Genomic DNA, 27,891 nt, shown 5'->3' with positions numbered 1-27,891 from the left:
GTCTGTAGAGCAGCTTTGAAGGCCCTCTGTCTGTAGTAAGTAACTGCACCTGGTTTATTACTGCTCAGAGATGCATTATCAGACAAGGATTATTTAATTTGTGTTGTTTCAAACATACAAGCAGATTAAGTTGCTTAGTTCAAGAAAGCTTACAGACCGGGTGGAAACAAACGCTTAGCATATTAAGTAACTGATATATTAAAGTTGAATTTTTGGTACTCAAGGAAGTTAGCTTTACAGCATTTGCTGAGATCTATGTCTCCAAACTGCTTTTAGACTATTTGCGTTAAAAGGATATCTGAGGAAATATCAAATGTATAAGTCACCCAAGTGGAGCAAAAGGGTGTAAATGTAGAGAGCAGTTCAGACTTGTTAGGAATGGGGAAAGGAACTTCAAGAAGTTATGAAAGAAACATGGATTGAACTAGAATCTAGCTTCAGTTTCTGCAATGGATGACTCGTTGATCTGTACCTTTGGTATGTCTTTATTTTTAAGGAATTTTACCTGTTATTTGGCAACCCTCCGTCCTTTGTGTTTTAGAAATGGTGTGAAATTTGGGAATGTTTAAGTTAGAAATCCTATGTGAGTTTTAAATGTATTTTGCGAATGTTGTTTGCGATTTAAATATGTATTACTGAAAATAAATGAAACTGGATTTAAATTACTTTGTTAGCTGGAAGCGTCTTCTCCTTGGTAGGGAGAGGGAACAAAACACTTGAATAGTGGGTAGTGGCAGGTAAACAGTGAAGTAAATTAAGTCTTTGAAGATTCGGTAGTTACATATTATCTCCCTTTAGTGAGAGTACTCGTGGCTACTTATATCCAATAGGGTTTAATGTCTTCGTTTAAGTTTCAAACTTTGCAGTCAGCAAACGCAATATCATTACACTATGAAAAAGCTCTGTTCCACACATGGATAAACCAACCATCAGGCCCTGAAGCATGGATAACTTCACTCACCTCAACACTGATCACTAAACACAACCTATAGACTCACTTTAAAGGGCTATACAACTCATGCTCTCGGTTTTATTTAGTGTTTTATTCATTTGTTTGGTTTGTATTTGCACATCTGTTGCTCCTCAATCTTTGCGTGTAGTTTTTCATTTGGTCTATTGTTTTTCTTTGTTCTACTGTGAATCCCTGCCAGAAAATGAATCTCAGGGTAGTATATGGTGACATATATAGTCCGTACTTCGATAATGAGTTTACTTTGAACTTTGATGGGGTTTCATTCTGTCTCCTTTTTCTCATTTGTCTTCCTGTCAATTTTACTGCTGCACATTAACTCAAAAACATCTTATATATTAATAATTTAGGAATAAAATTAATATTTTCTAAATTATGGGATCATAAGATCAGTGTGGTGACTTTGAATAGGGGTATTATTGAAAAGTCTAATTATGTTAGATTAAGTCTAAAAAGTACCAAACTTTGCTAACAATTTTTCAGTACTGTATCAGTTGTGGTCATTAGGCAAATTAGAACTAGAAGAAGAAAATACTTAAGTTTTTTAATGGAACATGTAGAGTAGGAAAGCAGATAAGGAATTATTTACATTCTTCAAATTATCTCATCAGTTGAGATGAAATATTTTACACAGGTAATGCTGAAGTGCAGGATATGCATAAACTGCCATCCTAGTTAATCATTGCAGAAGTAAATTTTAATATGAAATTTTAATGTGGAATAAACACTCATTACCAAGTTAGTTTGTATATTTTTGTGTTTTTATTTATAACATTAAATTTAAACTAGTAGTCAGGTTAATATTGTTGAAGGGAAGGAAGCTTAGGATGCTGGAAGATTCTAAACAAATGTCATTATTACTCCCACATCTTGGGTGGCTCTTAGATTGCTTGGGCCGAAAACTTCAGGTATGATATGGGTAGATGAATGCCTTCATATTCTGGCTGCCATTTGTTCTCCAAGAGTTTTATCCTTTGTTTTGTTTCAAAGCTCAAACTCTTAGAGTTGTTCCTGAAACTGTCAATGTCTTGATCATACTTCCATGCTGTGGTGGTTGCTTCCCAAAGTAATTTACTTATAAAGGAAAAACAGAAATTTATCATTGCTGCTATTTGATTTACGTTATATCTGCTTTATAATAAGATTACATATCTGTGTTATGATCTATTTAATATGAGTAAGATTGGGTAATATATTTTTTCAGATTCACTGGATGCTTTAAATGCTTAACAGTCTCTCTATTCATCATTGTGATTTCCATTTCAATAATGCTATATTTCAGTTTGATTCATTTTGTTTTAAATTGCAATTGTATAAGAATTAGAAATTTGACTTATTCATTATCGTATTGATGTAAGTGAATAACATAGCACTCTGCTACAGAAATTTCAGTTATGTTCCGGGGAAGAAATAAATAACTTGAAAGTTGTTCTGAAAATAAGCCATCACACTACTCAGTGTGAAAAGTACCTACCAATGAACATAGGTTTATTCCCTGAAGATATATGACCCCACATCCTTGATTTTACAGTTGCAGTAAATTAGGAAACCAAGTTAGCATGGATTAAAGAGGAAAGCCCTTTTCTCATCCGGCAATGCACTGGAAATTCTAAGAGTGGTTTATTTATTAACGAGTGTTTTTGATATGTGACACTGATCTACTTGACTGTTAAAGTTGCATTGATATTAGTTAGTATTGATATACCTTTTGATTCCTACGGTTCGTAGATGTGGATTGCTGGTATGCAAATGCAATCCTGGAACATAAAATTCTGCACATTATTTCTACGTTTTAACTTTTATTCAGACTCGTAATTTAAACATTTTTCAATAAGAAGAACACCAAGTTTATTGTGTACATTTTATCCAGGTATAGCACCAATTAAGAAGAAATTGCAGAAAAGAAACAGCTGTGTTTGGAGGTCTTAATCTCTGCTTTGTCTAAGCAATGTTCCATTTCTTTTTAATCTCTGAATTCTTTCAAGAGTGTCACAGAACTTGAGTGTATTGCTGGGTGAAAATATTGATTAAGTTGCACTCGTCATTGTCACGGCAATGATCAAAATAATTCAGTAGGTTTGTTGACTGACAGTGTGTCTGTTCTTTTGAAAAAAGATCTTGTGTGAGGTCATGGCACTGACCTTTATGATTCTTGTTTACAAAATTGAAGATTATTTGTGTTATAAACCTCAGAGAACTAAATTTTAATTTGAATTAAACAGTCCAGGTGGAACCTGAAGAAGGGTGTTTAATCTGAAACATGGACTTCGAACATTATTACCATTTTTCTGATTTTGCCTGGGAAAACAAGTTGCGAGGAGTAAAAGATTATAAGATCGACAGGTTCAAGATGAGGAGATAGAGTGTAAATTGTTTAACTGTGAAATTATCCATGTTGTTAGAAAAAAACATAAATACTATCATTTAAATTACGAGCAAATGTTGAATGTTGGTGTTCAGAGAAATCTTGGTGCCCTTGTGTAAGAAACACGAGTGTAGCATAAAGATGCAGCAAATAATTAGGAAGGCATGTGTGATGTTGCCTCTGATTGAATGTTGGATAGGGTGCAAATTTAGGAGTTCTGCTTCAACTACTTAGGATTTGAGCGTGATCACATTAAAAGTCTACATACAGTATTTAAAGGTATACTTGCCTGGGATACAGTGTAGAAAAGGTTCACTGGTTTTGAGAAACAAAGGGTTATTTTCTGAAGACAGATTAAAAGGTTAGGGCTTATACTTAAACAGACCAGGATTAACCATTTAGGATTGAGTTAAAGAGGAATTTCTTCTCTCAGAGGAATGTGAGGGGTTTTTTTTCGAATTCTTTACTCCTAAGAACTGTAGGGGCTGAGTCATTAAGTATTTTCAAAGATAAGATTGGTAGGTTTTTGGAGGTTAGAGGAATCAGTGGTTATGGTGAGCAGACAGACTTGTGTTGAGAGCACGTGCACATCAGCCATGAGCAGGCACAGAGTGTTGGGTGGTTTTATTCTGCTCCTATTTCTTGCAGCTTGTTTTCTTAAATGCCATGACACAAAAAAAGCGATATAACTATATTTTTTGAAGAATTAGTTGAATGGAAAGAGTATTTGTGTTTATGAGACAGCCACTGAATACGTCTACTTTGGATGAAGAATAGAAGGAATAGAAGAGAAAACTACAAGGTTGTTTTATTTATTATTCATATGGCACAGTTCTGATTTATTGCATTGTATTTGCAAAGGATGTCATGATTTGTTAAATATTAATGCAAATATAAATATATGTTTAAACATCTTGACTCATCAGTCCAAACTGTGTCCAGCTGACAACTCCTCCTCCCCTGCCCTTTCCACCTGCCTATTTTATCCTCTGTTTTTCGGTTTCTAAACACCTTTCTCATTCTCTCATCAAAAGTTGGGTTCATGTCCAACTGTAGACGTACTACATTGGTGACTACCAGGAGAAGTAATGGAAGCAGGCAGACAGTGCAGGGTTCGTTCCACCGTGCCATTCCCTTCACTAACTCTCTACATTTGCACTCAATCCTACATTCATATAGGGCCTATGCCATAGACCCCTGTCATTAACTGAGGGATCCATTGACCCCAATTTTAGAATCAGTGATATAGGCCAACGTCTCAGATGCCTTTTTAATTACTTGCTGCATTTTTGTTTCTTGGACAAGGGCATTTCTATTTCTCTGAACACCAACATTCAACATTTGCACCTAATTTAAGTCATATTATTGATGTGTTTTTCTTAACAGCCTGGTTAACTTTACATTTCTACAATTTATACACCACCTCTCCATCTTGTATCCTCACAACTTTACTGAGGCTGAGGGGTAGACAGGATAGAGATTTTTAAAAATCAGATTTGAAGGTTAGAGGAGGTTGATTAAATATGGCGTGAGCATCAAGTTTTTTATGCAGAAAATGGTAGATGCTTGGATGATTACCGGGGGCAGTAGTGGAAGTTTGGTGAAGATGAAAAGGCTTTTAGATAGGAACATGATTATGAGGGAAATGGGGAGATATAGATGATACACAGGAGGACATTTAGTATCCACTGGCGTCAAGATCAACATAATGTCATGGGCTGAATCGCCTGTCCATTGCTGCATTGTTCTATGACTATTATTTATGTTGATATATGCAGAACTGAGCAATGACTACTGGCATTCTCAGAATTGTAGTGTTTTGGGTTAAACCAAAACTCCTTGTGCCTTGTCAATTGATTTTAAAAGATGCCACCTGACAAATTGAACTGATAGGAGTTTTTTAAATTGTCCTGACCATTATCATGAAAGTAGGTCACCCTATCACCCTAGATCAGGGGTTCCTGACCTTTTTAATGCCATGGCCCCCTACCTTTAACTGAGGGGTTCACTGGGAATAAATACGGCCCAGATTATTTATTTTCTAGTTTAGGGTTCTTATACACACAGCATTACCACAAAATTAAACTATGGAATTACAAGATCATTTTTGCACATCCGACCAATGTGGGCACATGCTTTAAGTGCAGGCCTTGTTATTTCTTATATATATTCTATAAGATATATGCTGCAGGTTGGGCACGTGTCAGCAGCTTTTTCAAGCAACTATTGTGCAAGGGATTTGGAGTCTGATGTTCTTGTTGGTGTTTCTCTGCCTGGACGATCTGTTAGTTTGCGTATGTGACAGAAGAGGTTGGGGGTTTGATGCTATTGTCCCTGTCGTTTTTTGTGAGTGAGGGTTTTGGTGTTTGCTGTTATTGTCACTGGGCTTTTTTGCAAGGGAGGGGGTTCAGAGCTTAGAGTTTTAGATGTTCTAGCTGCCGTTTTCCAGGTGGGCGATCTGTTAGCTTTTCTGCGAGGGAGGGGGTGGGGTATTTGGGGCTTGCGAGTTTTGTTTCTTTTTCTTTTTTCATGTGGGGGCTGTTGATGTCTGTATTTCATGGCTAACTGGAAAAGATGAATATCAGAGTTGTATTGTACATGCATACTTTGACAGTAAAGTGAACCTTTGAACTATTGATTATCTGTAAGTCTAGGTAATGTGTCTGGTTTGGTTATTTAAAAGCTTTGCGTAGGTGGGTTGGAGGTGTATATAGTTGTGACATTTTCCACAGGTTTCCTGACCAATAGCCAATAAAAATTCTGATTATCTCTTCCACAAAGCACACATGTATGGACACAAATGTCTGTGCTTTACTTTTCTATGTCTCTATACCAGCGGTCTGACTGACATAACCCAAACTGGGATTGAAATGAAAACACAGGTTTTACCTCCAGTTTTACTACTGCTTGCAGTTCACATTTAGCATGTGGTTTGTTTACATTGTAATGGGTAGTTACAATATCCAAAGTACCTTTACCATGGGGTGTATTGAATGTCATATCCTTCTAGGAATGAATGGAGGGTTGTAGTTATAAGGAGAGATCAAATGAATAAGGTTTATTCTCACTGGAACTGAGGAGGGCTGAGGAGTCCCCTTAGATTTTCTTAGATGGGACAGTCTAAAAATGTATAACATAGATTTAAGATGATAAGGGAATAAAATCAAAGAAGATCTAAGATGTAGGTTTTTCACACTAAGGACAGCGGCTATGTGGAACGATCTGCCAGATACAATTACAAGATTTACAAGGCAGTTGAACAGGCAATTGTATAGGAAAGCAATAGAGGGCTTCAGATCCAATGCAGGCAAATAGTATTAATATGGATAGGTATCACAGTCCGCATTAAAGAATTAGGCCAAAGGGCCTGTTTTTGAGCTCTACGACTTTGACAACGAAATGTTGAATAGGTTCTTGTTTTGGGAAACAATTTTACTACATGATTAAATTAGTGTTTGACCAGAAGGATGTTTTCTTTTGTTGTAATTTTATCCTCAAATGGACTGCCCAGTCTTCTTTTTCTTGTTTTAGGTTAGTTTTCCTCTGTTAATTATAAAAATTTCCAGTTTTTTTTCTGTATGAACTGCCAAGAGGAGTTGTGGTTCTTTGTTTACATATAATAGTTCAATACAACATTTATATGACTTTGACAGTATACATCCCTTTCGTTGTTTTGTACATTTATGTATTTGATATAACTTCTCCTCTGATTTGTATTTATTCATTTTATTAAAAAAAATAAAAAAAGATTGAAAATGAAAAAATTAGTGTTTGATGTGATAAAGCGCTTTAGTTGAACTCACAGAAGTGTTATCAGAACAATTCTCCATTTGTATTTCCTTGACTTGGAAAATATGGAAAAAGACAGGAAAATTAGCTAACAATGCTGTGTGATAGACTTTGTTCTGGTTTTTTTCACTGTGATAGAGGTGAGAGCTTCATACTACAATGTGAACTCCTATTTCTTGAAAGAATATTTAGTTTTCTCTCAAATTTAAGGGGCAGGATGGAAGCATAATGTTATTACAGCACTGGCGACTCAGGTTCAATCCTGTTGCTGTATTTAAGGAGTTTGTACTTTATCCTCATGACTGTGTGGGTCTCCTGTTGCCTTCCACATTCCAATGATGTGTGTTAGTAGGTTAATTAGTCCCGTGGGTGTAATTGGGCATCGTGGACTCGCTGGGCCATAAGGGCCTGTTACAGTGTTGTATCTCTGAAATAAAAAAAAATTATTTTACTCAATGGTGACCAGAAACCTAATTGTGACTATAACAAAGGATCAACAGTTTAATTTTTTTCTTTTGAGAAAATATAGTCAGGAGTGAATATGGAATTACATGAATGAGAACGCTTTAATCAGTTAAATAAATGGATGTTAAAATGGTGAAAGATGGCAGTCATTTTGGATGGAGAATAAGCTTTATCTTCATCCCTAATCATCTTCAAATTTTGAGATGGAAGGAGGCATTGCACCACTTTACATCACCTCCTGATTAGCACTTGAATAGCTGCTGAGGGAATTGGTGCATTTAACACTCGTTTTAAGTAAATAGTTGTGTTGTTGAATTCTGCAGCTTGAAATGTACATCACAATTCCCATGATAAATACATTAAGTGAATATGGAATCATTACTCATATGGAAAGGAGCTAATGCATAGCTGTTAAACTAGGAAATATTGACAGCTGACATAAAATTTAGCTCTCACTCATTGTTAATGTACATCTGTTAAAATTTCTAGTGATCATCATAGTGATTATTTCCTTTTAAATCATATTCTTAGATTATGCTGCAGATCTAAGACAGCTGTTGTGTCAGGTGGAGCCATCCAACAAAAGTCTGAAACGTGGTATCGAATTCACCAGCATTTTATTTTCAGTTGTTGCATCTTGAGCTATATATACACTCGGTGGCCACTGTTAAATAGAGTGTAGCCTTATTATGTGTATTTATGTTCAGTGGCCATTTTATTAGGTACAGGAGTGGAACCCAGCGTGGTCCTCTGCTACCGTAGCCCATTCTCTTCAAGGTGTGACATGATGTGAGATTAGAGATGCTCTTCTGCACAACATTGTTGCAACACAATCACCCTCTTCCTGATGGCAATCAAGTGAGTTACAATCACCTTCCTGTCAGCTTGAATCAAGCTGGCCGTTCTCCTCTCACCTTTCTCATTAACAAGATGTATTTGCCCACAGAACTGTTAATCACTGGATGTATTTCTTGTTTCTTGCACCATTCTTTGTAAACTCTAGAGACTGTTGTGCATGAAAATCCAGGAGATAGACAGTTTCTGAGATACTCAAACCACCTTGTCTAGCACCAGCAGTCATCCCACTGTCAAAGTCACTTACATCATATTTCATCCCCATTGGTCTGAATAATATCTGATCCTCTTGCCCATGTCTGCATGAGTGGTTGGTTGATTAGATATTTGTATTAATAAGGAAGTGTACAGGTGTACCTCATAAAGTGGTCACTAAGCACAGCTGCATCATACATAGTGAAAGCTTTTAAAACAGTTAATTGATACTACTTTCTGTTTATGAACTGGAGAAAAGAAACATGACAACCACAGTACTACTAAATACCCCCCATGGCCCTGGTTCAGACCCACTTGGAGTACTGTGCTCCGTTCTGGTCACCTCACTACACTACACGAAAGATGGTGGAACTATAGAAAGGGTGCAGAGGAGATTTACAAGGATGTTGCATGGATTGGGGAGCATGCCTTACGAGAACAGGTTGAGTGAACTTGGCCTTTTCTCCTTGGAGCTACAGAGGATGAGAGGTGACCTGATACAGGTGTATAAGATGATGAAAGGCATTGATCGTGTGGATAGTCAGAGGCTTTTCCCCAGGGCTGAAATGGCTAGCATGAGAGGGCATAGTTTTAAGGTGCTTAGAAGTATGTACAGAGGTGATGTCAGGGGTAAGTTTTTCACGCAGAGAGTGGTCAGTGCATGGAATAGGCTGTTGGTAATGGTGGTGGAGGTGAATACGGTCGGGTCTTTTAAGAGACTCCTGGGCAGGTACATGGAGCTCAGAAAAAGAGAGCTACAGATAACCCTAGGTAATTTCTAAAGTAAGTACATGTTTGGCACAGCATAGTGGGCCAAAGGGCCTGTATTGTGCTGTAGGTTTTCTACTTTTAAGCTTCTGTGGCCATCATCTGCAAACGCATTGCAGGTTAAATCATTTCTACATGTTACAGAAGGTTTAACCTGAAACATTCACCAGAAAACAGTGTATAATGCATATATGTCTGGTACAACTTTTGTTCATTTGACCATCTTCTTGTCATCTGATTGGGTTATGAGTAAGAGTAAAGAATAGTACTTACTTCCAGGTATCTATTTGAAGAGCCATCATCAGTAAAGTCATTGAGCACATCTACACGAAGCATTGTCACAGGAAAGCAGCATCCATTATCTGGGACCTCCACCACTCAGGACATGCTCTTTTCTTGTTGCTGCCATCAGGAACAGGGTATAGGACTTACATGACCAGGTTCAGGAACAGTTATTACCCCTCAACCATCAGGCTCTTGAACCAGATGGGATCACTTCACTCAACTTCATTTGCCCTATCATTGAGCTATGGATTCACTTTCAAGGGCACTTCCTGTCATGTTCTAGATATTTATTGCTTATTTATTTATTCACTTGTTTGTTTGTTTGTTTATTATTTTTCTTTCTTTCTTTTTCAGTTTGTTGACTTTTGCACCCTGGTTGGTTGCCAAAGTTGGCACAGTCTTTCATTGACTCTATTAAGGATTTAATAAGTATGCTCACAAGAAAATGAATTTCATAGTTGTATATAGTGACATATGTACTTCAATAATAAATTTACTTTGAACTTTGAAAATCACCTGTCTCCTGTACCATAATTCTATCTGAGCATCTTAAGAGCTTTGCTTCAGAAAATCACGATGGCTGCTACACCATAAAACAAATACACAACGATATACTTAAGTAACAGCAGTATACTGATCAAGGTTTCAGAAATGTGCTTCGCTTCATCTGCAGATTATCCCTGGTACAGAAAACTACAATAAATGCAACCTTTTTCCCTTTGGCATTGTCTCTCTAATTACGGATGCAGCATTTTACTCGGAGATTTAATAATGACGAAGCCGCAGGCTGCCTGCTCCCATGCTGATCTCTAAATCATCGCAGCTGGCTCCACAATTTATTTAGTAATTCCAGGGAATAAATGGCTACGATTGGAGTAGGGGACATAAAATGATCATAAATTCAGCTTAACCTTGACTGAGCTTCAGTTTAGTGTTATTGTGAAGTAGAATTTTTGGTGAGAACCTAGCCATAAATACATTGGCTCTGTGGAAGTAAGCAAAAGGTTGGTTGTGCAATATGCAGCTGTCGGCCTCCAAATTAAAATGTAATAGTGGTCAAGGCCAGTGCACTACTAAGTTCCCAATACATACTTGTGGAGGCAAGGGGATAGTTGGTGTTTTGGGCTGAACCCCTTCACCAAGACAGAGAGCTCAGAGACAGCCAGAACACGGAAGTGAGAGGGAGGAATGAGATGGAGGCTGGGGCTGATAAATTATGGGTGGAACCAGATGGGAGGTGAAGGGGGAGAAAGGCGGGATGATGATAGGCAAAGAGAGCCAGGTGGAAAAGGGTAAGGGATAGTATTAAATCAGAGGCTGGAACATGATAGGTGGTTTCGTATACGAGGGGAGGGGTTGGAATTAGGCACGAGATCTAATGAGCCATGATGGAGACAAAGACTATTAGAAAACCATAAACACGAGATTCTGTAGATTCTTGAAACCTTGAGTAAAATACACAAAATGCTGCAGAAACTTAACAAATCAGGAGGGGAATAAGCAGTTGGCATATTGGTCAGGTCTTGATGAAGGCCTTTGGCTTGAAAGCAGCCTTCCTTTCTGAGCTTTATTTTAACTCTTGTTCCCACTCCCACAGCCACCCCAGCCTTCTCCATTGTCACAGTGAAGCCAAATGCAAACCAGAGGAAAAGCTGAGTGCAGTTTCATGATGCTGTTACAGACAGAGCATTATCCTGGACATTTGTTCTCACCCCTCCCTCTCTCCCCAAACAGAACTTGAATTAGATTCCACTGGTTCTTACCTTTTACCAAATCAGCTTCCACATCTAACATATTATCACTTCTGTCAGCTCTAATGGGATCCCACCAAGCAGTCAAATCTTCCCCTCTCCCCACCTCCCCCCTCCCCAAACTTGTGGACAATCTACAGTACAGTGTCCATTTCTCCCCGGTCCATTTATTTCCTGTTCGGGTTGGAAGAGGTGCACATTGATGCACCATCAATAACTCACTCTGAGATGTAAGGCGAGATATCTGCTTTTATTGACTGGAAGAAGGAACAAGCAGTGGTTGACCACCATACTACATCCTGGAGACTGAGAGGCCGGGCTCAGGCCTCAATCGCCTTTATACAGGGGTCTGTGGGAGGAGCCACAGGAGCAGTCAGCAGGGGGCGTGTCCAGACAGGTATATGTAGTTCACCATATTCACCCCCCCCACCTTTGTTTTAAAAAGAGTCCTCATGTGGTGAAGTTTCTTACAGGTTAAGTCTATCAGGTGGTCGAATCTGTTGCTGCGATCTACGTAGCAACGGCTGTGATTGCACAGGAGCCGGTGGTGCTTGCACCGGAGACGGAGGTTGTGTTGGTTCCGGCCTAACTGGAGGTGTCAGCCCACTAGGCGTCAGTGATCCCTCACGCATGTGCAAGGCGCCTGGTATATACGCGTACGAAACGCCCGGTATATGAGTGTCGTGAGGAGTCTGTGTAGGGCCTGGTGTGCGCGGTGTCACCTTGGGTACGGGGTTCATCGTTACTGGGGAGTGTTCGGGGTAGTGGTCTGCTGCTCCTGCGGGTGCCAGGTCGCAGACGGAGACTCCCGCCCATCAGGTAAGACCACATAGGCATACTGGGGGTTCGCATGTAGAAGGTGAACCCTCTCGACCAGCGGGGAGTATTTATTACTCCTCACATGTTTCCGGAGCAGCACTGGCCCTGGGGACGTCAGCGAAACTGGTAGGGTGGTCCCAGTGACAGACTTCCTGGGAAAAGAGAATAGGCGTACGTGAGGGGTGGCATTGGTGGTTGTACATAACAGGGAGCAGATAGAGTGGAGTGCCTCGGGGAGGACCTCCTGCCATCGAGAGACCGGCATATATCGGCTTTTATTGACTGGAAGAAGGAACAAGCAGTGAGTGACCACCATACTACATCCTGGAGACTGAGAGCCCGGGCTCAAGCCTCAATTGCCTTTATACAGGGGTCTGTGGGAGGAGCCACAGGAGCAGTCAGAGGGGGCGTGTCCAGACAGGTATATGTAGTTCACCACACATATGAATTTCTTTCTCACCTGGAAGGGTTGTTCACAACTTCCAATACTTCTTCTCCACATTACCAAGACTCTTACTCTTCCCATTACTCTTCCCACCACGATCCTTTCGCCCATCACCGACATGTGACCTTATTTTCAAAGTAACATCCTAAACTTGGGAAAGTTGCACAAGAAGTTGTAACAATCCGTGCACCTGACTGGCATAGAAATCGCGTGATAGTCATGATTTGTAACTTGAAGTACAAGGTTGAATTTCTGCACTGGCACTATTTGACCTGGAAATCATCACAATTAGATGTCACTCTGGAAATAGCCTACTTTCATAATTAGAGAGCTAAGGGGGAAAAAAAACACAAGGTGAAAGAATTTTTAGATCTTGGTGTTTAACTTTATGCTAATTGGATTGTAGCAGCATTTCAACAGAGGGATGAATTTAAATAGTTGGAATCAATAGTGGTGGCTTAATTGCTTTAATGTTGATATACAGGTAGTTTATGTGTAAAAGATATCTGGATGATATAAGCGGGAGGTAAGTTGATTACGGTAGAGGTCTTCTGTAGCATCTGTGGGCAGGAATCACGAGGGCAGGGACTCCCAACCCCAAGTCACCAGGGTCAGTGGTCCGTGTGAGCCTGGAAGTCAAAGCCCTAAGGTTAATGCTGGATGGAAGGAAGAGTGAGAAAGGGGGAGGTTTTGCTGTTGCTGTTTTGGTCTGTTGTTGTTGTTGCTGCTTCTGTTCTCTTGAACATCATGGGCACACTATGTTGATGCTGGAATGTGAGGTGACATTTGCAAGCTGCTTCCATCACATCCTTATTTGGGTTGGTTGACACATTCACTATATGTTTCGATCTATGTGTGATAAGTTAGTCTGAATCTGAACATGCCTGCTGTTGAGTACAAATGTGATATGATGGAAATGCCCAGGCTGTTCATAGATGTGGCCACGTATAAGCTGCTCTTTCAGTATGCATCCATGAGAAGGAATTGCTGGCAATTTTTACCTATATCTATATACTGGAGGAACACAGTGGGCAATGCTCCATCTAATTTTTCTTACAGCTGTACAGACCAACTGTTATTCTGAGCAGAAATGTTTACACGGTCTGAAAACTGCACATTATTTTATAAAACATTATATAATTGTAGCACGATATTAATACGCAACAGCCTCTCTGGACTCTGGATTGGAGTTTGCCAAACGTTATGTGGATTTTCTGGTGTAGTCTGTTTTGTCATGTGCTTTTGTGATATCATTCTGGAGGAACGTTGTCTCATTTTTTAACTGCATTGCATTTGTGGTTTCTAAATGACAATAATCTGAATCTGAATCTGAAAAGATGCTGCAATTAAGTAGCATTAGTTGAGAGACAAACAACTTTAGTGTTTCAGAACAGATGATCTTTCATCAGAATTGAACAGTTAAGTGTTTCACTCATCACAGGAGCTGCTTGACACAGTGAATATTTCCTGCATTACATGTCTAATTGTGGACTACCAGCATCAATAGTATTTTGGTTTTGGTTCTTCACATTAATTTTTTTTTCTTTAGAAGTAATGGAGATTTATAATCCTTTAAATTAATAAATAGCATGGACAAGTGAAACTTTGGTGGTGAAAAGTACAAACTTATCAAGAAATGTGAACTGAGCAACTTTTAATTCACAGTAATTAGCTTTATACTGCTACCATGGAAACAGGCTCAGGATGAAGTGCAGGGAAGTATGGCTAAAGGATTAAAATCTCAAGGAAGCCTATGAGTCATAAAAGCTTAAATGATCTGTCCTTATTACTTTAATGAAAAGTACATGTTATAAGGGGATAAAATCAGTGTGAAAGCAAGAACCACCTTGCAACTGTTTTCCTTGAATACTTTTCTAGATTTTTAAGCTTCTATGATGCCTAAAGAGAGACACATTTATCATCAAATGTGACTTTGGACTGAACAACCTAACATTATGCATCATCTTTTGTATGCCCATCATCTGTTCCTCTCCAGAAGTCATACTGGGATATGCTTTAAGTCAGTGGTTCCCAATTGGGTGATAAGGATAAAGGTGGTAGTGGTGGGCGGCACTTGGTAGCAAGAGAGGTAGCTGAGGGATTATAGGCTTCATTTAAGAAATGTATTACTTAATATAAGCATTTGATCCTCAGTGCTTCAAAATTGATTACAATGATAACATCATCACCTCATTTGTTGCTAACCTACCATTGTCAAACTTTGCTCAAAGCACTTTATAATTGTTAAAAGGCAATGTGAAGGTTCTTTATTTGGCATATCATGAGAAATATGGACTGAAGAAATCGTGTTATTCCAGGCCTGGCCTGCACATTATTCCTGTTCACTACTGTAGTATAGTGTTAACTAGTACTATTCCCATTTTCTAGTCCTGCAGGGACACAGTTCATGTGAATTAGGATATGGTGTTCAATGGGGTGAAGTTCAGAATCTGTCCTCTCAATTAGTATTGACCACATTTCTGTAGCCCACTGCCTATCAGATATCACTGCCCCACTTTATGTACCTTCAGGCAGAGAGTCAGGTTTTCTCTGAGCTATGATGACATCATAACTTTCTCCTTTATTGATCACAGCACTTGAGGTTGGACTTGAACAATAGGGGATTGACGGTGGTCGTTAATCCATTAACAAAAATGCCAGAAGCAGACCAAATGGAAAAGAAGTATAGACATACAGTGTGGAGTATCTGAAATATGAATTCATACCAGCACCAAGCAACCAATAGCAGCCAATATATTTTTTGCGTGAAAAAGTTGTTTTTCAAATGAAGCAATGAAACTGACTAGACCCCTTTAACATTTGCAGAGGATACACTCTGATAAAGCAAACAAGACTTATTTTCAGTCACTTTGTGAAAACTTCCAGAAACGGAAAACACTTCAAAACTTGTTTGCCAGCACTTCGCGACAAAACAGTGTTGGTTTGCGTGCTCCATACAACATTTTATTTGCTCATTGCTAAATCTGGAAATCCCCAGACAATTGCTGAAGAACTGATTCCGCCATTTGTAAGGGAGAATTATGAGTACAGTTTTGTTTTAGTCATCTGACCAAATAATTGCAGCGATTCCACTAAGCAACAACTATGTTCAAAGACAAATCGATAAAAAAGTCTGAGAATGTGGAAGACCCATTATGCAACATACTTATGAAACAGAATTTATTCTGCAGTTGGATGCGTCAACTTTGCCAGGCAACAAATCTTTGTTCCTTTGTTATGTTCACTTCATAAAAGATGAAAGCATGGTTCAAAAGTTGTTATTTGCAAGGGGTCTAGAAACAGATATGAAGGGGGAGTCAATATATTGGGAGCGATTTTTGAAAGAGAAGGACATTCTGAACACAAATGTTCTTGCTTATGCAACAGATCAATCACCATCAATGACAGGACACCACTGTGGGGTTAAGACCTTCTTGTAAAAGCTGTACCTAACATTTTTACCATTCACTATATAATTCTCCGACAACATTCTGTCACAAAAAAACCTAAGTGATTGGCTGCACAAATCATTAAATACTGTTTTCACAGCAGTAAATAAAATCAAGTCATGATCTCTGTTCTCGAGGAGGATGAACAGTTTGAATGCGTGCTGTTGCATACAGAAGTCAGAGTGCCCTCAAAAGGAAACTGAGATATTTTTATGAGCTTTTTGAAACTGATAAAATTATTTAAAGATTCAAATGCTTCATTCAGTAATCAACTAAAGAATATTAGGCATGTTATTAAAAACAAAAACAGAAAATGCTGGCAGAACTCAGCAGGCCAGACAGCATCTATGGGAGGAGGTAGTGACGATGTTTCGGTCCGAAACCCTTCATCAGGAGTGAAGTAACATGGGATAGTCGAGGGGGGATAAGAAGTTGGGGGAGGGATGAAGAAGAGAGCTGGGAAGTGAGGCTGAAGGGAAATGGGCTGGGGGAAGGTGGAGAATTGTGGAAAATAAAAGAGAAAGATAGGGCTGGGGGGAGATTATAGTAATGGGGGAAAAGAGAGAGAGAAAATTATAGATAAAATTATAGATAGGGATGGGGTAAGGGGGGGGGGGGTGGTAAACTATGTATACCTGTCTGGACATGCCCCTCTGCTGACTGCTCCTGTGGCTCCCCCTGTATAAAGGCGATTGGAGGCGCTGCTTCTCCCTCAGTCTCCAAGATGTCGTGGTCCCTTTTGCTGCTAATAAAAGCCTATCGTTCACCTCCCGTCTCCAAGAGTTGTTGATGGTGCATCAAGGGGCAGGGGTATCAACGGAGGTCTGTGAGTTGAATGTTCATGCCAGCAAGTAGGAGGCTACCTAGGCGGGAGATAAGGTATTGCTCCATTAGCCTGTGTGTTGCCTCATCTTGATGGCAGAGGAGGCCGTGGACAGACATGTCATAGTGGGAGTGGTCTGTGGAATTGAAGTGTGTGGCCACAGGGAGATCCCGCCACTGCTGGAGGACTGAGCGCTGGTGTTCGGCGAAATGGTCTCCCAGTCTGCGGCGGGTCTCCCCAATGTATAAATGGCCGCATCGGGAGCACCAGATACAGTATATCACCCCAGTTGACTTGCAGGTGAAGTGGTGCCTCACCTGAAAGGACTGTCTGGGGCCTAGGATGGTGGTGAGGGAAGAAGTGTGGGGGCAGGTGTAGCACTTCTTCCGTTAGCAGGTATAAGTGCCTGGAGGGAGGTCGGTGGGGAGGGATGGGGGTGATGAATGGACAAGGGAGTCGCGTAGGGAGCGATCCCTGTGGAAAGCCGAGAGTTGGGGGGAGGGGAAGATTGCCTTAGGCATGTTATTACTTATTTGTTAGAATTATTCACAAAATTTTATGAAATCAATCTTCAATTGCAAGGAAATTATGTGAATCTTATCAAAGACAGATCTATCATCTCCAATTTTCTGTCCATGTTAACATTGTTTAAGTGCAACATTGGCCTTGAGACATTTTCCAATTTCCTAGTCTCTCTGAGTTGAAAGAGAAAGGAAGAATACCAAATGATGATTTTCAGTATACCTTGGTGAGCTGCATAAAGACACATGGGAGAGTTTTCAGGATCTTTTCTCGATCCAAGTTCCAGAATGGATAATAAATCAATATCTGAACCCTTGTAATGAGGAATTAAGAAACAGGATGGAGGAAGAACTGTCCTTGCTACAAAATGACTTTGAGTTAAGTCAAGGTTCAAAAAATCTTATCAAGGCTTTTGGTTGTAGAAAGAAATCTCTATTCTCTATCCTGCACCGTGGAAAAAGGTCAAAATATTCTTTATTGCTTTTCCAACATCATATTTAGAGGAGTGCGGTTTCAGTGCAGTCATCCAACTTCTTTCAAAGCAACAAAGCAGACTGCAAATTACTGAACGTGGGGATCTGAGACTCCTTCTGAGTGACATTCAGTATAATGTTGAGGAACTAATATCATTGCACCAAGCCCACCCGTCTCATTGAAAGATGAAAAACCACTGAAGAAGTGAATATTTGGACTACTAATGTATGCTCAAAAATTGTTGACGGAAATAGTTTTTACTGTAATTAAAGAAATAATTTTATTTGTAGCTTTAAATGGATTTCAATAATTTTTGCAATTATTTGTCACTGTTTTGAATTTGCAATTCCTATTTTTCCTTAACTGTGCATCGTAAATTAATATTCTTTATAGTTTTTATGTAATGACCGGAAAGGGAGAGAAGGCACTGAGGATGTGGTTTAGAAGCCAAGGGGACAGTAACCCAAAAATGTTTGGGAACCACTAGTTTAAGTTTTTTCCTTTCCAGCACATAAGAAAACAATTCATTCAACGAAACTTTCGCTGATGAGAGAGAAAAAAAAACAGCCTGCCTTATCAAGCTTAGTTTTGAAAAAACTAGTTTGGAAGATATGAAAGAAATTGTTTCTGGCTTCCAAATCTGAAGAGGATTCAGTATTCTTCACGGGACTCTGGCACTATGGATCTGTGATAGTGATTGATAGTTTAGTCTCTAAGAAGTACTTCTTTTGTTCACTTTGTGCTACAAGGCTGTTCTTTCTCTTCTAAAATGTTTTTTATTACAATTTGGGAATATGGGAGCCACGTCAATGGTCATCATTTTCTCTGCTTTCTGAAAGCTGCAAATCATTTGCAAGTGGCAAGTCTCTTGCTCATGCCGTGTGTTCTTGTCTGTGTATTTGCTTTCTACTTGACCTTAAACTGAATTAACAAATATTCAGTCCACCAATGCCTAATGTTGCATTAGCTTATCTGCTGCTGAAATGCTCATCTATGCCGTCAATACTTTTTGAAAAATAAGGTAATTTTTATTGTTTTTATCAAATCTTTTAAGTCAGGCAGCATCTATGAAAAAGCAATATTGGGTCTTTGACCTGTGACATTAATTTTGTCTTTCATTCCACAGGTGCTCCCTGATGGAGTGTTTCTAAAATTTTGTGTGTTTATTCAAATATTCTCTTGGCCAGCTTGCCATCCTACACTCAGACTGAGTTCAGTTAACTTGAGCATACAGGAAGTCCTAATTGTCTTCCTATCTAGAGATGCCCATTGGGTGTCTTTCCTTTAATTCTCAGTTTTCACAAGGTTTTTGCATTCTATTGTGATCTCATTCTTTTTTTTTGATTACCTAATCTGACCAGTCTCTGTATTCCAGTTCTGGTGTTTTGCTGATCTCCAATTGTGTCTAATTTTAACATCAATGTTTTTATTTGCTTAATAGTAATGCACTCAGTTCTTGAATTGCCTTCATAAGCTGCTCAGCCAGTTTCTCCTACTTTCAGAAAACACCCACTAATTGTGTGTTTTGACCCTAATGACATTATCTTCTTGGTAGCATTGTAGTTAATACAAAGCTCACTTCTTGGTCTCAATTTTTGCCTGATATTATGCATGGAGGTTGGACAAGAAGTTTCGGTTGCTTGGCATTAGACATTAGGTAGTAAGTTACATTAGACATTGGCTTCGCGGGAGAAGCCAGAGAGTTGTAGTAGATGGTTGCCTCTCTGACTGGAGGCCTGTGACTAGTGGTATCCTGCAAGGATTGGTGCTGGCTCCATTGTTGTTTCTCATCCATATCAGTGATACAGATGATAATGTGGTGAATTGGATAAGCAACTTTGTGGATGGCACCAAGATTGTGAGTGTGGTGGACAGTGAAGAAGACTATCAAAGCTTGCAGTGGGATCTGGACCAGCTGAAAAAATAGGCTGAAAAATGGCAGATGGAGTTTAAAGCAGACTAGTATATGATGTGAGACTTTGAGAGGACAAACCAGGGTAGGTCTTAAATGGGGAGCGGTAGAGCACTGAGTAGTGTATACAAAGTCAGTAATTCCTTGAAAGTGGCATCACAGGTAGACAGGGCCATATCTTTTAGCACATTGGCCTTCCATGATCAAAGTACTGAGTACAGGAGTTGGGATGTTTTCTTGAAGTTGTATAGCAGTTTGGTGAGGCCTAATTGTGTGCAGTTATCAACCTACAGGAAAGATGTAAACAAGACTGAAAGCATGCAGTGAAAATTTACAAGGATGTTGGCAGGAATTGAGGACCTGAGTTATAGAGAAAGGTTGAATAGGTTAGGACTTCATTCCCTCGAACATCGAAGACTGAGAGGAGATTTGATAGGAGTATACAAAATTGTGAAGGGTATAGATAGGGTAAATTCAAGCAGGCTTTTTCCACTGAAATTGGGTGAAATTACCGCTAGAGGTCATGGGTTAAAGGTGAAAGGTGAAATGTTTAAGAGGAACATGAAGAGAAACTTCTTCACTCAGAAAGTGGTAAGAGCGTGAAAAGCTGCCAGCAAAAGTGGTGGATCGGGGTTCGATTTCAACATTTAAGAGAAACTTTGATGGATTGGAGACCTGCTGTGGTGCAGGTGGATGGGACAAGGCAGATTAGTAGTTCAGCATGCACTAGATGGGCTGAAGAGCCTGTTCCTGTGCTGTAGTACTCTAAATTCATAGTACTGTAGCAGTGTGCTACACGCAGCGCTAAAATTACGACACGGAGTTGGTAACTGCAGTCGAAGGAAAAAACTTTATTCCAAAACTTCAGCCTCACTTTTAAGCCTCTGTCAACCAGCCCCCCATGGCGCAGAGGCTCCAAAGCTCTGTGCTCGCAAACCCCCGTAGGCTATCTCATTGTGAGTCGGTTCGGATACGCCAGGAAAAGGGTCGCCACATAACCCCCCCTCCCCAGAACCGGCGATACACCCCCCCAATGTCCACAGTCAGGGCCAGAACCTGCTTGGGAGGTCGGCCTCTGCGCCGAGGCACTGGAAACTCGGCCGGTTGCGCCAGGTCCACATGGGCCGGTTTGAGGCGGTCCACCGTGAAAACCTCCTCTTTCCCCCCAACGTCCAGCACGAACGTGGACCCGTTGTTCCAGAGCACCATAAACGGCCCCTCGTATGGCCGCTGCAGCGGCGGCCGATGCCCGCCCCTTCGTACAAACACAAACTTACAGTTCTGTAGGTCTTTGGGTACGCAGGTCGGGTGCCGCCCGTGCTGTGAAGTGGGTATGGGGGCCAGGTTACCGACCTTCTCGCGTAGTCTGCCCAGGACTGCTGCGGGTTCTTCCTCTTGCCCCCTTGGGGCTGGTAGGAACTCCCCGGAGACGACCAGGGGCGCGCCGTATACCAACTCGGCCGACGAGGCGTGCAGGTCGTCCTTGGGCGCTGTGCGAATGCCGAGTAGGACCCAGGGAAGCTCGTCCGCCCAGTTGGCTCCTCGCAGGCGGGCCATGAGGGCCGACTTCAGGTGACGGTGGAAACGCTCCTCTAGCCCGTTCGACTGTGGGTGGTAGGCAGTTGTGTGGTGCAGCTGAGTCCCCAAAAGGCTGGCCATAGCTGACCACAGGCTGGAGGTGAACTGGGCGCCTCTGTCGGAGGTAATGTGGGCTGGATATCCAGGTGGCGATCAGGGCTCGGGCGCAAGATTCGGAGGTGGTGTCGGTGAGCAGGACTGCCTCTGGCCATCTTGTGAACCGGTCCACGATAGTCAGGAGGTAACGCGCTCCGCGCGACACTGACAGGGGGCCCACGATATCCACATGAATGTGGTCGAAACGCCGGTGGGCGGGATGGAACTGCTGCGGCGGGGCTTTGGTGTGCCGCTGCACCTTGGCCGTCTGGCAGTGCATGCACGTTTTGGCCCATTCACTGACCTGTTTGCGGAGTCCGTGCCAAACGAACTTGCTGGAAACCATCCGGACAGTTGTCCGGATGGAGGGATGCACCAAGTTATGAATGGAGTCGAAAACGCGGCGCCGCCATGCTGTCGGGACGACTGGACGGGGCTGGCCGGTGGCGACGTCACAGAGTAGGGTCCTCTCACCTGGGCCCACGAGGAGGTCCTGGAGCTGCAAACCAGAGACTGCGGTTCTGTAACTCGGGATCTCCTCATCCGCCTGCTGCGCCTCTGCCAGCGCCTCGAAGTCTACCCCTTGGGAAAGGGCATGAACGGTAGGGCGAAAGAGCGCATCCGCCACGACATTGTCCTTACCCGAGACGTGCCGGACATCCGTCGTGTATTCAGAGATGTAGGACAGGTGGCGTTGCTGGCGGGACGACCAGGGGTCGGACGCTTTCGTAAACGCAAAGGTAAGCGGTCTGTGGTCCGTGAACGCGGTGAAGGGCCGACCTTCTAGGAAGTACCTGAAATGCCGGATTGCCAGGTAGAGCGCCAACAGTTCCCAGTCGAAAGCACTGTACTTAAGCTCGGGTGGCCGCAGGTGTTTGCTGAAAAACGCCAGGGGTTGCCAGCGACCTGCGATGAGCTGCTCCAGCACCCCACCGACTGCCGTGTTTGATGCGTCCACTGTGAGGGCGGTAGGGGCGTCCATTCTGGGATGTACTAGCATTGCGGTGTCCGCCAAAGCTTCCTTCGTTTGAACGAAAGCGGCGGCGGACTCCTCGTCCCAGGTAATGTCCTTGCTCGGACTCGACATCAGGGCGAACAGGGGGCGCATGATCCGGGCAGCTGAAGGGAGGAAGCAGCGGTAGAAATTGACCATACCTACGAATTCCTGAAGGCCTTGGATCGTGGTGGGTCGGGGGAAGTGGCGGACCGCATCTACCTTAGCGGGCAGAGGGGTTGCCCCGTCTTTAGTAATCCTGTGGCCCAGGAAGTCAATGGTATCGAGTCCGAATTGGCATTTGGCGGGGTTGATTGTAAGACCGTACTCACTCAGTCGGGCGCAGAGTTGACGGAGGTGGGACAGATGCTCCTGACGACTGCTGCTGGCTATGAGGATGTCATCCAAATAGATGAACGCGAAGTCCAGGTCCCGTCCCACCGCGTCCATTAACCGCTGGAACGTCTGTGCGGCATTCTTCAGACCGAACGGCATGCGGAGGAACTCGAAAAGGCCGAAAGGGGTGATGAGAGCCATTTTGGGGACGTCGTCAGGATGCATCGGGATTTGATGGTATCCCCGGACGAGATCTACCTTGGAGAAGATCCGTGCGCCATGCAGGTTTGCTGCAAAGTCCTGAATGTGCGGCACAGGGTAGCGGTCCGGTGTGGTAGCCTCGTTCAGCCTGCGGTAGTCGCCGCACGGTCTCCAGCCCCCCGTCGCTTTGGGCACCATGTGCAGGGGGGAGGCCCATGGGCTGTCGGACCGCCGGATGATCCCCAATTCCTCCATCCTCTGGAACTCCTCCTTCGCCAGTCGGAGCTTGTCCGGGGGAAGCCGCCGAGCGCGGGCGTGGAGGGGTGGTCCCTGGGTCGGGATGTGGTGCTGTACGCCGTGCCTGGGCATGGCTGCTGTGAACTGCGGTGCCAGAACCGATGGGAACTCCGCCAGGACCCTGGTGAAGTCGTTGTCGGACAGCGTGATGGAGCCGAGGTGAGGGGCTGGCAACTGGGCTGCACCCAGGGAGAACGTCTGAAAGGTCTCGGCGTGTACCAGTCTCTTCCTGGGCAGGTCGACCAGTAGGCTGTGAGCCCGCAAAAGATCCGCACCCAGAAGCGGTTGGGCTACGGCGGCCAGTGTAAAGTCCCACGTGAACTGGCTGGAGCCGAACTGTAGCTGCACCTGACGGGTGCCATAGGTCCTTACGGTGCTGCCATTCACGGCCCTCAGGGGGGGACCCGGTGCCCTGCTGCGGGTGTCGTAACTCGTCGGAGGTAAAACACTGATCTCAGCCCCAGTATCGACCAAAAACCGGCGTCCCGACCTTCTATCCCACACATACAGGAGGCTATCCCGATGGCCAGCCGCCGTAGCCATCAGCAGCGGCTGGCCCTGGCGTTTCCCGGGAACTTGCAGGGCGGGCAACAACGGCAGGCTTCTGCACCCCACCGCTGGTGGTAGAAGCACCAGTGTTCATTGGGCCGGGGGTTGGCGGGCTCTGCGGCCGGGCCTGGACTGGTTTGCTGCCGGGAGCGTGGCTGGGAGATCTGTGCGATGGACGCCCCGCTCACCTTTTTGGCGTTCCACAGCAAGTCCGCCCGGGCTGCCACCTTCCGGGGGTCACTGAAATCCGCGTCGGACAGCAGCAGGCGTATGTCCTCGGGCAGCTGCTCCAGGAATGCCTGCTCAAACATGAGGCAGGGTGTGTGTCCATCGGCCAGAGACAACATCTCATTCATTAAAGCCGATGGAGGTCTGTCGCCCAAGCCATCCAGGTGCAGTAAACGGGCAGCCCGCTCACGCCGTGAGAGTCTGAAAGTCCTGAGGAGCAGAGCTTTGAACTCCGTGTACTTGCCGTCTGCCGGGGGCGACTGTACAAACTCCGCGACCTGGGCCGCTGTGTCCTGGTCGAGGGAGCTCACCACGTAGTAGTAGCGGGTGTCTTCTGAGGTGATCTGGCGAACGTGGAATTGGGCTTCGGCTTGCTGGAACCATAGGTCCGGGCGCTGTGTCCAGAAACCCGGCAGTTTCAACGAAACCGCATGAACAGAGGCGGTGTCGGTCATTTCTGGTCCAAAAATCGTTTGGACCGTCGGGGTCACCAATTATAGCGGTGTGCTACACGCAGCGCTAAAATTACGACACGGAGTCGGTAACTGCAGTCGAAGGAAAAAACTTTATTCCAAAACTTCAGCCTCACTTTTAAGCCTCTGTCAACCGGCCCTCCATGGCGCAGAGGCTCCAAAGCTCTGTGCTCGCAAACCCCCGTAGGCTATCTCATTGTGAGTCGGTTCGGATACGCCAGGAAAAGGGTCGCCACATAAAGAGCCTGTTCCTGTGCTGTAGTACTCTAAATTCATAGTACTATGAATTTGAAGCAGCTCGGGCAGTTCATCTTGGTTCGAAGTGTGATCTAGTTGTGAAAGTCAGACAAGAGAGATTTTGAAACCAAATCTAATTTGGTTGAAGATGCTTCCAGTGATTGTCACCATGTCCAAAAGGCTACTATTTGTGCAACTTGTCTGGAAATTCCATATGGTCAAGTTTATGCTATTCTATGACATTCCTGGACAAATTTGGCTGAATTTTCTCAATATGTTTTGTTCAAATTAAATATAAATTTCTATGGGTCTTTTTTATTTATTACCTCTAACTGAAGAGTATAATTTTGAATTGTAATGATTAGATAAAATCAAGTGGGCAGTTGTATGGATTGCATCTCATATGTAACATTGAATGGAAATTACAATACTTGAATTTGAGAAAAGATCTTGTATAGTGAACTAGAAGCTAAGTTTTAACCTGTTTGATTTTATATTGCGTCATGTCAAGCAATGTAAAGTTTTAGTTTCCTCACACATTTCATTCTTTCATCAATGCTGGCCTGATCAGACCTTGAAAATGATATTTACCTTTCTTGATCCTAATTTAGATTAAGCTCCTTGAGCTACTATTCAATGTCTAGTAGTTTTAGTCGGAGCCAAATAATGGGATGTTGTGTTTGAAATGATGCCCTTGAATCTGCTCTCTCAGGAGTTCCTGTTCCCCTCTCCCCCTCCCGAAGCCAAAACCCTATTTCACTTTCCCTTTAGTACACCAAAGGCATATTTACTCTTTACTGATTGGTGTAAGATGGTACCTGTGATGCTTCTGAGAAAAGTGAATTCTGACAAAGGAAGTAGATGAAAATGGCATTGTTATCTTGAAGTCTGTTAGTCTGACGTGAACTTTACTGACACAGATATACATTCATAACAAAATCTGGGCAGTTAAAACCTGGTTATTTTACTATTTCTTAACGTACAATTTGCTTTAAATTGAGTAATCTGAGATCACTCAACGTGGAAAGTAAAAGATAACCAATATGCAACCCTTCTAATTAGCTTTCTCTTGGTTATGAGTACATCGTAAACTGTAACAAGGTCTCTTAAGACTGCTTCTGCTGCCAAGAACTTCGGCAGTTCTTTCTAATTAACTACATTCAGTCGTCAAATTATAGATTTATTATCACAAGTCTATCTATTATCCAGATATACTTGTAACTGATTGCTGGTCTAGCATTTCAAATGATCAGGTTCTAACTACATTTTTCAAAGTCCATCCTGTAATGACCTTTTACTATGTACCCTGCCCCCCCTCCCCCGTTAACCCCTCTCTTCCTCTTCCTCTCCCATTTGTATCTGAGGTTGCTGCCTCCAGTTCAGGACACTGTTACAAACAACACAGAAACATAGAAAACCTGCAGCACAATACCGGCCCTTCGGCCCACAAAGTTGTGCCAAACATGTCCTTACCTCAGAAATTACTAGGCTTACCAATTCTGGATCCACAAAGCAATGTCCCCTTGGATCCCATGCCTCCTTACTTTCTCAATAAGCCTTTCATGGGGTACCTTATCAAATGCCTTGCTGAAATCCACATCCACTACATCTACTGCTCTTCCTTCATCAATGTGTTTAGTCACATCCTCAAAAACTTCGATCAGGCTCGTAAGGCATGACCTGCCCTTGACAAAGCCATGCTGACTATTCCTAATCATATTATGCCTCTCCAAATGTTCATAAATCCTGCCTCTCAGGATCTTCTCCATCAACTTACCAACCACTGAGGTAAGACTCACTGGTCTATAATTTCCTGGGCTATCTCTACTCCCTTTCTTGAATAAAGGAACAACATCCACAACCCTCCTGTCTTCCAGAACCTCTCCGTCCCCAATGATGATGCAAAGATCATCACCAGAGGCTGAGCAATCTCCTCCCTCGCCTCCCACAGTAGCCTGGGGTACATTTCATCCCGTCCCCACAACTTATCCAACTTGATGCTTTCCAAAAGCTCCAGCACATCCTCTTTCTTAATATCTATCTGCTCAAGCTTTTCAGTCTGCTGCAAGTCATCACTACAATCATTAAGATCCTTTTCCAGCAATGACACTTTAAATGTAAATAATGAGTTTTCACTTCAAAGTTAATTGGTAACATCTTTGTACCGTTGTATTGCTGAAGTCATTTGGAAAGCCAGTAATGAGGAATTTTTCTAATGAGTATTGGAAAAATACATATAAATAAACTAACAGTGAGCAGACATATTTCTTTCCAAGTCTTCATGGGATTTGTCTGCTCCATATTAATGCATTTTTCCACTTTTATCGGTATACCTACTTGTTTTTCAAATGTTCACAGGGCTTTTGGCTCCTCTAATATGTTTGGAAGTCTATCAGTTGCAACCTGTCAAAAATCTTAATGAACTCCATGTATACTGATCTGCTTTAATCAGTTTTCTTAATTGTATCCTCCAAAAACTCAGGTCAAATTTGTGAGATTTGATCTTCTCACCATAAGACCATACTGATCTCCCAATCAGTCCTTACGAACCTGTCCTCTCCCTTAGAATCTCCTCCAACACTGATGATAAGGCTCACTGACCTGTAGTTTCCAGGTCTTTCTCTATCATCTGTTTTGAACAATAGTATAACACTTACTGTGCTTCAGCCCTCTGGCAAATGAAGATGCAAAAATCTCTGGCTCAGCCTCAGCAATCTCAGCCCTTTGTTTCCTTAGAAACCTGGGATGAAACCCAATTGACCTTGAGGATTGATCCCTTCTAATAGACACCCACATTTCTAACTCTTTCTCTTTCCTGTTTCAAATAAACTCCAGCATGTTAGTTTGCCTCTTTTGTAACTCTTCAGCCTTTGCTTCCTTCTGTCTGCTAAGTACCATTGGAAAGTATTCATTTCTGACCTCCTGGCTCCACACCTGGGTTAACCCCTTTGGTCCTTGAAGATATCTTTCCTTAGCTATCTTCAAAGATTTTAGGATTCCTTTTAATCCCACGTC

The 27,891-nt window shown here is 42.5% G+C and overlaps 1 protein-coding gene across 1 annotated transcript in view; it reads left to right on the top strand.

Annotated features, from left to right (window-relative positions):
- fbxl17 (F-box and leucine-rich repeat protein 17) overlaps positions 1–27,891 on the top strand; it is a 706,116-nt gene that overhangs the window by 463,170 nt on the left and 215,055 nt on the right. The gene's annotated exons all lie outside the window — the stretch shown is intronic.

The sequence above is a fragment of the Hypanus sabinus genome, chromosome 5, assembly GCF_030144855.1.
Source record: "Hypanus sabinus isolate sHypSab1 chromosome 5, sHypSab1.hap1, whole genome shotgun sequence".
Taxonomy (NCBI): domain Eukaryota; kingdom Metazoa; phylum Chordata; class Chondrichthyes; order Myliobatiformes; family Dasyatidae; genus Hypanus; species Hypanus sabinus.
Note: the sequence above shows the minus strand (reverse complement) of the source record. Positions and strands in the feature narration are given on the sequence as shown.